Genomic DNA, 15047 nt, shown 5'->3' on the forward strand with positions numbered 1-15047 from the left:
AGAAACGTGTAGCAGGAAAACTTATTTGATCAAAATATGGTGTTAATTTGAGGGATGAAATTGGATACATTTGGTAAAATTCCGCGGGTTGGCAATCATAATCAAAAAAGCTGCTTTAAATGTGATTTTTCGGAGGCATGAAATGTGAATCGAGTCTAATATCGAAGAGGAAAATATTCCACACTGTTAATGGAAATCCATTTGAATATCTTGATTTGAATATCTATGATTGGTTAAACCTTCTCTCTCAATCCAGGAAGTGGGTCATACGAGGTGCCACTTGTGTATTCATCAGCCTGGGCAGTTTTTCTTTAAACTTAACCTTTAATTATTATAATATTATTGTTCATTTAACCTTGAAACCTGGTACATCTGGAATGATTGCTTAGAGGTCCATATGATTTCTGTTATTAGAGTTTTATCAAAATGCAACCTGCGGAAGTACAATATGTTTTTACTCTGTGAATAAATGATTCAAATATTATGAACGAAAAAACAAAGACAAACTCAGCTGAATTGGCCTCATGAAATAATCCATTTTAAAACAATTTAAAACAATCACATCTTCAAGATACCAAATGCTATATAAGGATGTGGTTCAGACCAAAAGATGAGGAAAACTTTCTGCAAGTTTGCTAAGAAATCAAGTTCAGGCAGGAGAAATCCATTTGATATATATTAGGATCATCAGAGCACATGTGTATTTTATAACCTACGTGGAAGTGTGCATGTATGTTACGAAGTTGTCAGAAATGAAGTTCGTATATCATGACAATTAAAATAAGGTTTTTGATCAAATTATAAAAATTTCATTACCTGCATATTCACTTTAAGGAACCTCTTCGGTGACTGAACATTCCTGTAACCAACAGATGGATTTTCCATCAACGTCGCAAACCCTCGTTGATGACAAAAGCATCCGAGGTATATTTCGCAGTTTGTTTTTAAAATATTTTGGCAACAGATACTTCCAAATGTTTTACGGCGAATATAAGTAAATAAGGTTTAAAAATTAAACAACCTTCACCAGTATACTATCGAAATAAAGTTGAGGAGTAACTTTTTTTTTCTGTTTTTTCTTTTTTTTTTTTGCTGTACAGCTAATTAGAAAAGAGTTGGTGTGGCTAGCCTTGAGCTTTTCTGCATTTAATGTTTAACGTCATAAATGTTGAATCAATTTTGTACCTGGCAAATGATCTTTGCAATGAGATAAGCACATCGTTTCCCGAAGGTCAGAAGGTAACAAACAGTTGTGGTAACCTTGCTTATTATTTGTCGGGAGATATATTTTGATTAGAATTCCAAATTCGGAAATATCGACTGTCATGCATAATGTAAGTCCTTCCACGCACACATCAAACGATATTTTTTATTATTATTTTTTTTTTGGGGGGGGGAGGGTTACGCGTACTTAAATGTCATTTTAGGTCGTAGGGAACACTTTATGAAGGAAAATAATTTTATTTAATCGTGCAAGTAGGCTGTAAATATCTTGATGTAGCTGTATAAATTAAGAACGTATAACTTGCAATGTACCTCCTCTTGTTCATATTGAATGAAATTTAACCAAACCATTTTGAAGAAAGCTGTACCAATAATCAAACCTAATGATCAATACGTAAAAGTACTTTGATCATAAATTAATTGTGTTTCTTGGGTGATTTTGGAAATTTGGGGGAAAATTAGTTGTTACTTTTTTTCATAAATTAAATAATGAAAGAAAAGGAAAATGATGATTTGATAGTTATGAGATGCTATTATCCCATAACAATCTGTTTTATTAGCTTAACTGCAAACTGATCATGTTTCAATTCAAAGGATCAATAAGAATCACTGACAACCTGCTCAGACACTAACCTAATTTTCATTTTGGATTTAAAATAAACAAGTATAACGGCCCCCTATAAAACTTCGTTTCAACGTTGGATTGTAGCGTTTCAATATGTTATATTGTGCTCAAAATACTCAGAAGTTATCTCAAACAGTGAAGTGTGGCGTCTTGTGATTTTATATGTCACAAAGCCCTACCCGTACATTTGCCTCCTTTTTTTCAAGCCTTGATTTGCAATCAGCAAAAGTTCACGGTGATGATAAGAGCTTCTCGGTAAGCATTTTGTGTTATAATAAATAATGACGGGTAGGCATGTAGCCTACCATACTTATGACACTTAAATCAATGGGCCTATGCGTATCGATTTTGGTATGATTATTGCCACCAACGCGTCACTACCTTGAACTGTTTGACAGATCACGCGGTACAAAGAATCCCAAAATCGATGTGTAATATTATTCAGGGTTGGACAATAATGCCAGGTTTGCTCCACAGCGAAAAACAATTTATTTGATCCTCGAGATATAGACATAGGCTATAGACACTTATAATGCTTATAAAGGAAGTCATACCAAAACTTAACACAAAGAGCCATATCATGTTTACTTTTACTTAACTTTGTGCGTGATAAACTTAGGCTGATGGTTTACTATTTTGAAAGCTGTTTAAATTCGTTAGGGCAGTGACGATCAGATCAGATCAGTTCAGAACGATATGTACATATACAGATATATACATATATAACAAAGATTCAATGTGTTCACTTCTGCTGCGCGAGTGCTCAATACGTAGATGTAGAGCAAATAATATGATATAGCATACCTATACGGTAATTAACAGCATGTTGTTACTCGAGTTTCACGCCTGCATGGCGATCATCAGACAACATCAGACAAGTTGTCTGATGATCGCTCAACGCGTGAAACTCTGAGTAACAACTACTAGTGTCAATATATATATATATATATATATATATATATGATCATATATATATATATATATACATATATATATATAATATATATTATATATATATATAATATATATATTGTATATGTATATATTATGTATATAATATATATATTATATTGTATATTATGTACATATATAATATAAAATGCCATCAGCTTTTGGACGAATAATCAAACCAATCTAAACATTCATCATAGCATGAAGCGAACGCCATGATTATGCATGAAAATCACTGCTTCTTGTCGATACAGAATGTAACACCTTTACTTGGACGTTCTTCATATTTCATATATAAACTCATCACAAAACGTGAATCATGAAGAGTCAACATTAACTCTCCAAGGACGCACTACAAAGGACACTGACATACAGTTTTAATATTAGTATTTTGGGATTTTGGGAGATACCATCTATACTTAAATGTCTACTACGGAAGGATTAAATGAATATGTCACATTTTGAAGTCTAATTACTTCATTTATAGGGATATTCCGTTGGCTGAAGTTTATTGCGAGATAAAAATGCTGGCAAGTTTCTGCATCTTTGGGTTTGTGCAAAACAGTTTGCATTGTGATGATAATTCAAAATACAGGGAAAGCAAACAGATACGTAAAAATTTCATATAATTATCAGGTTACCCGGATAAATCAATAAGAAGATTATAATAGGAAAGTAAAGCTTTAGAAGAACAATTGCCTTGATGACATCACAGACCACCCACCGTGTGCTACTCCATGAAAGAATTGAGGGTTTAGTCAGCTAAAGAATTAGGTTTCATTCAATCATCCATAACTTGAGTTTGGAACAAGTCATTGTTATGAGGGTTTTCAACTAACAGTGAAGAATAGTTTCTTTCCTTTCCATATATGTGTCAAATTGTATGCTTCCGGGATCTCCCTTTAAAGTTATGAGGATGAAATATTTCTGCAGTTTTTATCAAACTCTAAAGTACTATTTAATTAGAGCTAACACCCTATGATGCTAACGAGAGATAAGCTGTCGGCAATGCACACATTGCTAGTAAGCAGCAGATTTGAAATTTATCGAATTGGAATCACATGACAATTTACGACTTGTGTGGACAGGTGGAATGTCAAAGCCAAGGGAAATAAATTGCATTGATTAAATTGTTGTACTATAAATAGGTTACATAATATATATGCTGTGCTCGAAGCCATTGCCTACAATGCTATAGTTCTGACAATTTGATTTGGTTTAATACTCAATATATTCTGAAGTAAATATTATATGTATATGAAATGATCATCATATTGCAGTTATGATAATACAAGTTGAAAATGATGAAGTTTTAACTTTCAAAATCTTTGCATGCAGTAATATTATCGTTAAGCAGTAGGCTATAGAACTTTTCGAGTTCATTGGTCGCTTTGAAAAAGTTACGATTTTCTAAATTCGACATTAAATCAGCTATTTGAAGCAGACTTGTATACAAATATATGTAGTGAGTTCGTAGGCCTACGTGTACTCACATTTCAACATAGGCGTAGGAGACCAATTTGATTGGGGGGGGGGGGGGGCTGTATAACGATTTGCTCGAAAAATATAACCACAATTTTTCGCGCGCGTTCAACATATGAATGTGCTGATCATTTAGGCACGAAACGGTTATTACAGCGCATGCCAATTACATACAATCATATGCAGTGTAACTAAACTTCCATATTGGTTAGGAATTTTGGGGAAGTCGCTACAATAATAATGATAATAATAATATCAGTTTAACCAGTGAAAAACACATTGCAATTTATTTTTTCTTTCAGTAAGTGCCCGAAAAATTCTCAGCATCTTGCCCGAATTTTCACAAAAAATATTTGGTTGGGGGCTGCAGCCCCCCCCCCCAGCCCCCGCCTCTTACGCCTATGCATTTCAGCATTGTTCCATGAACTCGTACTAGTTACCGTAAACATTTGAGTCGAACGGCCATTTTGGAAACTAGTATTTAGCTACTGTGCAAAATTAAGTACCACTCGTACTATCACAGACTTGTAGTGAGTTCGTACTTGTACTCACATGTCAGCATAGTTCCATGTACTCGTACTAGTTATCGTATACATTTGTACCCTCGCGATCGGCCATTTTGGAATCTAGTATTTGGCTATACTAGTGCAAAATTAAGTACCACTCATACTATCACAGACTTGTACTGAGTTCGTACTTGTACTCATATTTCAGCATAGTTCCATGTACTCATATACTAGTCATCGTACATTTGTACTCGCGGACGGCCATTTTAGAATCTAGTATTTGGCTATACTAGTGCAAAATTAAGTACCACTCATGCTATCACAGGCTTGTAGTGAGTTCGTACTGGTACTCACATTTCAGAATAGTTTCATGTACTCGTATACTAGTCATCGTATACATTTGTACTCGCGATCGGCCATTTTGGAATCTAGTATTTGGCTATACTAGTGCAAAATTAAGTAACACTCGTACTATCACAGACTTGTAGTGAGTTCGTACTGGTACTCACATTTCAGAATAGTTTCATGTACTCGTATACTAGTCATCGTATACATTTGTACTCGCGATCGGCCATTTTGGAATCTAGTATTTGGCTATACTAGTGCAAAATTAAGTAACACTCGTTCTATCACAGACTTGTAGTGAGTTCGTACTGGTACTCACATATCAGAATAGTTTCATGTACTCGTATACTAGTCATCGTATACATTTGTACTCGCGATCGGCCATTTTGGAATCTAGTATTTGGCTATACTAGTGCAAAATTAAGTAACACTCATGCTATCACAGGCTTGTAGTGAGTTCGTACTTGTACTCACATTTCAGAATAGTTTCATGTACTCGTATACTAGTCATCGTACATTTGTACTCGCGAACGTTCATTTTGGAATCTAATAGTTACCTATACTATAGTGCAAAATTAATCATTAATCATTTATAGAGTCTTGTACTCGTACGAGTACTCTTACCAACGTAAGGGGAGTAGGCCTACCCATGCATGCTGCGCTGTACTCGAACTATACATCTCTTGTGAAGATGATGCTCACAATGGAAAGGTGAGAGGCGAATCGTTAATATTCGTACTGTTTACAGGCATTAGGTATGAAAACCTTAAAGCAGTATATACCGTCGGTATATAACCTACATTGAACCTTATTTCTGAGCTAGGCTATAGGACCCAATTTCTGATACAGACATGGTAAGTTACGGTACTTTTCTTCATGACAGTACAGCTATAACATATACCTTAAATGTTTGCATGTTACTGGTACTATATTTCCGATATTTGATTTGCTATTAAGTTGATATCTTGAAATAGTCTTAGTGAAATTTTGACTAATTTTGCACAATGTAACCCATACACTGGTGACTAATATTCTGTGTTCAAAAATTTGAGCTGCACACTTAAACTAAAATCAATACATTACTAAAAGTATATTCTTAAGTAGCAATTGTTACAATAAAGCTATATTTATATTTAAATTTTGATTGCCATGTATTAAACCTAATGGGAAATGAAGAACTTATCGCCGGTTAAAGTTAAAAGCAGCAAATAACAAACTTACATTAGCTTTAGTGGACTTTCGCTGTCCCGAGAATGATTTGTTACAGCCGTTATTTATCCTTCCACGGTAACTTCTGAATCCAATACGAGGTAAACAGAAATGATAACGTAGTCAATATACCAAAGCACGCTTTCATTCATTCACCAAATGTCTCTGTAATTAGTATACGTTACACGCCCACCCGCTTTATCAATGAATCCTGCAACATAATGAAAATAAGAACAACGTGGTTATATACATACATACATGATGACTGATTCACAAGCTTTATCGCATATATACGAGTGCTGAATCTACCACTCAAACAGCAATATCATGAAGCTTTCTTTTCCTATTTTGCTCAGTGGGAACATAAGGAAAACAAAACCACGTCATATATATACTGTCTGTGAAGCATATTGTAGTATTAGTCATCGCTGAAAGCCTGCGGGTATAATTCTCTGTGACAAACTCATTCATCAGAAGCCAAGCCTTCTGCTTCGTTTATGTCATAATAAATCGAGTTTTGCTCATCAATGGTAATTTAAAGTTTGCGCTGATATTGGGGCATACGATAGTGAAAAAACGCTGTCATTTTCGCCATTCTTTTTTGGGGCTATTTAAGGTCGTTCTTTTGATCTTGTTTCCCCGGTTCATTTTTTTGTCAGGCAGGCTGCATTTTGTTTCGTATTCATTTTATTTTGGAGCTTCGGTTTGATTCCCAGTGGTGTACTTTGACCTACAAAGTACTTTCTGTGCCGTCTACATGAGCACGGAAGGTATACGAAATGGTTGATGTGAAGTATTTCAAGTGATAATTACAGTCATGTTTTGGACCCTTTATGAACCCCCTATTTTTATTAAGGTGATCGTTTACAGGTGAATATGGCATCAGAGCAAATCCGGGGACTTGACAACAGATTTCAATTTGGATAAAATCATTACTGATCTGTAGAGTACGAAGATAGACGGGGGCCGCCTAAAGTGAGACCATTACTGACCCTTGACCTCGGTTACCTGCCCATGATCAGGTTCAGTGGCCCAGTATATTAACAGGTCAACAATAATGCCTCCGAATATGCTAGAATATCAAGTACTGGCCAATCATGTTCAAGCTTCGTGAATGCATTTTACAGTCACATTTACCTTTAGTGTCCCTCACCGAGAGTATACAGGCTCTTTTCTAAAACGGGGTAAAACTCTTCTTTTTTTCTTTGGAAATCATTTAGACAGCCTGCGTCTCAATGATTGGACTTCTGAGCACTTTCTACAGTTTTATAATTAAAGTGGGTCCAATAAGCCTTTGAGGTTTGGATCGTCCAGATCGAAATAGTAACGAGTGATTTTTATTTGATTCTCTTCAGCATTCTGTTACGACATGCTAATTCACACGTCTTACGTGAACATGATATATGTAAAAGAGAGAACAAAAATGAATATTCAGCAACTTGTTACTCGTATAAACCTAATCCATGCAGTGTTTATTTTAAATAGCATGAAGTGGCGTGGCTGTTGTGTGATTCATTAACAGAACCGATGACAGAACAGGAGGTCAAGTCTGGGTCAAAGGTCATCTAAGAGGTCTAGGAAGATATGGAATACGGAAGAATGTATTCTCATTTGGATGATTTGCAGTTTAAAAAAGGGGGCCCGGAAAATGTGTCCCCGAGGACCCATTTCATAACCATATGCCACCTCTAACCAAATTAACTCAAGTTACTAGTGCAATGTTCTGTACCAAAACATTTGTTCTATTCTCTCTTTCTTTTTTATTTGGAAAGAGCCTATAGATTTTCTCAAGTTCATGAACATTTTTTATTACTTCCATGCAGCACAACTAACAAATAAAGTCTGTTCAAGTATTTCTGACGAAGAGTCATGTTCCTATGTGCAACTTGTTTTCCTTTCTCCATTTGTATGTTTATTAACTCCCTTTAACTGGTTTTATTACTCCATAACATGCTTCACGACTCCCTTTAACTCGTTTCATATTTTCATATAACTCTCTTGTAACTCGATTAAACTCGATTCGTTACTCGATTTAATGTTTTGTAATTCCTTGCAACTGGAGTAATAACTTAATAAGATGTTTTGTAACCCACGTTAAAACGATTAGCAACTCGATTAAATGTTCCTACCTCCAGATAACTCGATTAAATATTTCGTACCCCCAATTAATTAACTCGATTAAACGTTTCGTACCTCCAAATAACTCGATTCATAACTCGATTGATTTATTCGTTATTTCTCTTTAACTGAAGTGGTGGCTCTGCTAATGAATGTTTTCTTACGTCCTTTTAACTGATTCGTAACTCAGTTAAATGTTTCGTAACTTCAATTAACTAATTCGATTAAATGTTTCGTACCTCCAAATAACTCGATTTGTAACTCGATTAAATGTTTCGTACATCCCAATAACTCGATTCGTAACTCGATTAAACGTTTCAGACCTCCAATTAACTCGATTCGTAACTCGATTAAATGTTTCGTACCTCCCAATAAATCGATTCATAACTCGATTAAACGTTTCAGACCTCCAATTAACCCGATTCTTAACTCGTTTAAATGTTTCAGACCTCCAATTAACTCGATTCGTAACTCGATTAAATGTTTCGTGCCTCCAAATAACTCGATTGATTAATTCGTTACCCTCTTTAACTGAAGTGGTAACTCGGCTATTGATTTTTTCTTAAGACCTTTTAACTGATTCTTAACTCAATTAAATGTTTCGTACCTCCAATTAACTCGATTCGTAACTCGACTAAACGTTTCTTATCCCAAATTAACTCGATTCTTAACTCGACTAAACGTTTCGTACCTCCAGATAACTCGATTGATTTATTCGTTATCCCTCTTTAACTGAAGTGGTAACTCGGCTATTGATTTTTTTCTTAAGACCTTTTAACTGATTCTTAACTCAATTAAATGTTTCGTACCTCCAATTAACTCAATTCGTAACTCGACTAAATGTTTCATACCTCCAGATAACTCGATTCATAACTCGATTGATTGATTCGTTATTCCTCTTTAACTGAAGTGGTAACTCGGCTATTGAATGTTTTCTTACCTATACTTTGAACTGATTCGTAACTCGATGGAATATGTTGTAACTCCCTTTAACTCGGTTCATGACTCAAATGAATGTTCGTTACTGCGTTTAGCTCTTTTCGTAACCGGATTGAATGTTTGCTGGTAATTGTGATCGGTTAAGTCTACCATAAAATCTTTATCATTGCGGCTCCTTGAAACATTTTTACATGTGAATCTTCAAATGACCTTTATCATAATTATATCGCAACTTTCATTTCGGTAATCAAATCGATTGAGATATATTTGAGACAGTATTTATCGACCAAGGTCAGTCATATGCATTCAGACAAACGAGTTGCTTACGTATTATTTTAACACGCAGAATTGGTATCCCTAAAGGCACTTAAAAATTCCGAACAAAAGCAGAAAGATATTCAAGTTTAAGATAAAGTTAGCAGAGTCCTTGAATTATGTTAATATTGCAGACGGTACATATATGTGAGAGCTCAGAAATAATTTAAGTCACTGTGTGAGACTCTATGCTTCAGAAACATAGAGTTTGGTACGAACACCGCCCAACATATACTAGAATGTCCTATATATTCAGTGAGGTAACAAGGACGTCATGGACATGGGTAGGACGAGGGGAGAGGAGAGGGTTAGTGAGAGGAAGAAGGGAGGAGGTACTGGTGTATTGACGGCCATCGTTGCTGAAATGTACATGAACCAACGATAGAGGTACATATTAGCATGTTAGGGGGCAATGTAGGACACAGGGAGGTAGTTATATGATCATGTCTTTGCGACGAACTCATAGTCGCATATGGTCAACTACAAATTAACATTAGAACAGTGATGTACCCTTGAAAGGCAACATGACCGTCCCATTTATAAGAACTATCAGCTATTTCAGTCCGAACTTAAAATTGTTTCCATAAACAATTAAAAATCAGCCACGAGCGATACTTTTTAAACTTAAACTCATATCGTCGCGATAATAAATGATGCCAGGAAATTGTAGCTTAACTATATCTGAAAGGACAATTACTGCAATTCGTCGTTGAAAAAGTTGCAAACGTTTGCCTGTCGGATATTTAATTGTACTATGAACCTCATAAGCCAAGTTTGAATAATTTGCAATATTCACAGTATTGTCACTTCGAGCTTAAAGAATTAACGAATTCGTAAAGTAAAATTCATATTTTATACCCTTAGACCATTTTCATTCGAATCTACCTTCAGTGGTTAATTTTATTATTATTTTAGAAGATCACCTCTTTGCGCAATTAACGATTTTTGGTCAAATATCTCTGCTATGAAAATAGAATTGTTGTTTGTTTTTGCCTTTCGTTTTGTGCTTTTATTCGTATCAAATCAATGAATTATCCATCACAGTTCCGGTCTTTCGTTGATGAGCAGGTGGGCTAGATTCCGGTGTATCATCTTCTTTGCGGTTTTCTCGCTGTGATATGTTATTTTACCAGAATCAGTAACCAATGTAGAAATGTTAAGCTATAGTGACGTTAAGGGTTTGTGTGTGTGTGTGTGTTCGTATTAAAATAGCTTTGCAAACTTGTATAATAAGAACAACGTAAAGAGATCTTCTAGTTGTTGAAGCTCTATTTTGTTTTTTTATTTGTGTGTTGTTTTTTTAAATCACAATAGAGAGTGAAGATGCATAAAATCACGGTAAAGCTTGACTATAGTCTTACAAATGTTACATTTGCAATAAATCAAGTGAAAACTCCGTGTAGTGTAAATAGTAATGAAAATATTTTTGGTGTATCAATAGACTGTTAACATTTAATAATATTCTGTCAAAGATTTCTATTATCTTTGTTTCTATAGTAACTGAAAGCAATATCACGTGAGAAATAATTAATAAAAAACAATCCTTTATCTTATATATTTTCCCCAATGTTATCACGATCTCCTTACTCTCTCCCTACCTCCTCCTTATCCTATTCACATTGATATTATGACACAATTCAAACCTCCCGACCATACCAATTTCTGTTGGGGGGAATGAAGTTCGAAATATGTTTGGCACGAAAAAATTATCGATCTATACGGATATTCCGACATTTCCCTTGTCCAATTCTCATCATTTCCACCAACCCTCACCCCGTCCCTCCACCAGCAGGAACATTTACATGGGCACCTTATAATACGTTAATGGGTATAGGCGTGACTGTTTTCATCTTTATTAAACATATGGCTGCATCAATATCCCGGCTTCCGATGATTTGCAACCTCCCTATATAGCATTTGGGCGTTATATTAATTCATATTCTCTTGAGATGCTGTTTTCGGGAATCTTAACTCTACCGGTGTCCCACAAGAATATTAATTGATCAGATTCCAATTTCGTATGGAACCATGATTTTCTCTCTTTATGTAACAATATCGGATCTACTTTGAAATTGAGATGCAGGTGTTATATATCGCAGCCTACAGCATTAATATGAAGGCAAGATATTCACTGAAACTGATGAGAGGTTTTATTTTCAAATATACATTTGCTATAAAGTTAAGAGATTCATAAAATAATAGACAAACGTCTTCTAATAAAATAGAAAAAAACATCTTAAACGTGATATGAAGAAATAGCACGTGTTTGCATTTTATATTCTCTTGAGGAATAACATACAAAACGGATCAGTTTAGAAAATATAACTGACGAATACATTGATAGGAAAATGAGTCGGCGTATACTCATCTGGATATGTTAGTGTATCGAATGTAACAAAACTAGTATATTAACAAATTTACGAACTATCGTTGTTGGCCGTAAGGATAACATGCAGCTTCCATTCACGTTTAGCGTTTGTTAAACCACGCATGGGCGTAGATCCTGGTGGGGACAGCGGGACGCGTCCCCACCAACTTTTTCAGTGGTGGGGACATGATATACCGTGTCCCCACCAATTTGTCTTGACCAAACGCTGCATTTCAAATTCCCCTGTATTGAACTTTGTCGCAGTTTGATCCAGTATTGTGCAAATGACATGCAGCAGTTCTGATTTTATTATATATATATATCTACAGTTATTAAATATTGGACGGAAATCGCAGTTGCGGCAGTCTATAATTGTTTTCAGACCCATCGTATACAAAAGTCTACTTGGATTATTTGTCCCCTGATTGTTTTCTCTGCAGACGCCCATGTATTTCCCCAAACTAAATTTCTAAGCCATTAGATCTAACATTTAATGAGGTTTAGGAGCATAATTGGGTCTGTGAAGTGTTATTTCCGGCGATCTGGGAGGTATATTTGCCAAAAAACTTCTACGCTAAGCGCGAACACATGGTCGTGCTCCGCTTAGGTAGTAGAACAGACACGCGTCCCTACCATTATCCAAGACTGATCTGCGCCCATGAAAACACGTATCCATATGGTGAACCAATCAAAACCCTCTAAATTCGGTCCTGCGCCTTAAAGAAATATACACTGCGCTGTTGCAAAGTCCTTTTCTCATATTGTGTTTTTATTCAATTTTTTCTTTTACTTATTTTTTACTTTTGCTTTATCTCCGTGTGCCACTAGACGAGAAGAAAGTATATTTTGTGGATACGTAGTTCTAATGGATTGGATTCCAAGGGTAATTTTCCTACTTTCAATAGCTTTCAAGTAACAAGTTATGTCCCATTCGGCTAACCATATAGTGTTATTTGACGAATTAATTAGGTTGACAGCATTAGACCAAGCTTCTTATTTACAGTGAGACACTGAATACATACACCAAACCATCACAGTTAGGTTTAATTAAATAAGGAGAAATCCTATATTGAACGTGCATTCCCATGAACAAAACAGTATATACCTCCTAGACGCATATACGCTTCGTCAAGAGACACATTTCAGATGGATATTTCCTAGCGATGGTGTGGATAATGATGCTCCAAAGGTTTGGTGGATAAACATCAAGAAGTTGTATAGGTCTAGTAAAACCTAAAATTCCCTCCCCGCCCCTACGTCCCTTCCAAAATACAAGTCAACAACAACAAAGGGCTCTGAAAAAGAGACTATGTTTTCACTGTCAATAGAGCAATAGTAATCTGAGTGTTTCTTTTCAGTACATCAATAATAACAGGATTGAAGTCACCGTCAATAACTGAATCTTTCGTGTCCCGTATAAGAGTCACGATGGTGGCTTAAGTCATTACACTCTAGAGATCGATTGAAGTTAGTCATCACTTTCAGCTCTGCATGACGTATAGCTGCTGTCATTCATACGATATTGCTATAACGTGTATTGCAGCATTCACCAAACAGACACACACGCTGCTGGAAATCAACTAAACCAGGCAATTTTTCTTTTTTTTTCATATCAGATATGAGTAATGCAATTTGTACAAACAGCGGTGTTTAAGTTTCTTTTTGTCATAAAGGCGGTGTAAACTCCAGTGTATTGAAACATTAAATTATCATAAAGTATATAGTCGACTCGTGCTTGCAATCTATAGTGCTTGCTTATTCAATTAAAACTCCACGTGATCAACATTTAAGTGCATATTATGAATTGTTCCATGTTGTAGTTACGTATTAGGCATTTTCCTTCTATAATGACCTTATTCTGTTTATGATTTTATCATCAATACAATGAAAATGTTGAAATATAGGCGTTAAGGTAATATACAAACATTAATGTTTGACAAGTTTTTGATAAAATCTTCATCCCGGTAACAACAACAAAATGATATGATTTTATCTAATGACTTCATACACTGTAATGACTGTAAGTTTTAAGATTCAATATTTTCTTAAAAAAATGTTATTTGTCACTTGCAATGCGCAATCTATTGCAGAGTCCGATATATAGCTTTATAAGAAATATGACCTTGCTAGTTTTAAAGTCGCCATACTTGTTTGATCAAAAAGAATCACAAGAAATGCTATATGTGCTATGCATGTGAAACTCGTACAGTCCTGAAGAGGACATTTGTGTATCATTATTATGATATTTCATGAAACGTATTATTTTTTTTTATTTTGGAAAGGGATATTGAATTGTAAGGTATATCTCTACTGCAGTTATACCAAAATTTTACTTTCCTATCTTGGATTTGAAAACGCCTATAACAATTGTTGCCTTAAGATTGCCGGGCCTTAAAACACATACGTTACAACGATTCGTATACAGATGCAAGTTATCACACACTATTTTCACCACAATAGTTTATATCTATCCACTTACATACACGAACTATAGACAGGAATATATACCCATTTTTTTTTCGAAACTGTATCGTGTTGGAATAAGATTAACTTAAACGAGCCCATTTCCCAATCTTTCCGCCTCGACCAACATTCATATTTGTGACTAATCAAGCAAACAATGGGAGTCCTTGACTTAAAATTAATTTCATTCGTTGAGTAATTCAACCATTCATATTAGCAAAATAATCGTAACATCGGTATCTTCAACCTGAGAAGGTTCTCGTGTCCATAAAAGCAGCTTTCTTACAGACCAACTCTTTATCCCGCCTAATATTTTTTCTTTGTTTCCTTCGTTCCTTAAATTCGTTCTTACCTTTTTTTCCTTCCTTTTTTTTTTCATTCTTTTCATTTGAGAACGTACACTGCTTGTGAAAGTCTTCCATTTAACTTGCAAAGTGAAAATCTCTTTGAAGCACGGATCTCCTGAAGGGATATCCGGTCAAGTCGAAATCAAAGAATATAA

General features: G+C 35.2%; 1 protein-coding gene across 4 annotated transcripts in view; it reads right to left on the reverse strand.

Moving 5' to 3' along the window:
* LOC139978709 (uncharacterized) overlaps positions 1 to 15047 on the reverse strand; it is a 63079-nt gene that overhangs the window by 15133 nt on the left and 32899 nt on the right. For 2 of the 4 annotated variants that reach the window (XM_071989153.1, XM_071989151.1), the window contains exon 3: positions 6355 to 6553. The exons of 1 other annotated variant lie outside the window; for it this stretch is intronic. The gene's annotated coding sequence lies outside the window, so the exon portion shown is untranslated. Of the gene's footprint in view, positions 1 to 6354; positions 6747 to 15047 lie in introns of those variants that run through there. One more of the 4 variants, XM_071989152.1, reaches the window with a different exon arrangement.

This window comes from Apostichopus japonicus, chromosome 13 (assembly GCF_037975245.1).
Source record: "Apostichopus japonicus isolate 1M-3 chromosome 13, ASM3797524v1, whole genome shotgun sequence".
NCBI lineage: Eukaryota > Metazoa > Echinodermata > Holothuroidea > Aspidochirotida > Stichopodidae > Apostichopus > Apostichopus japonicus.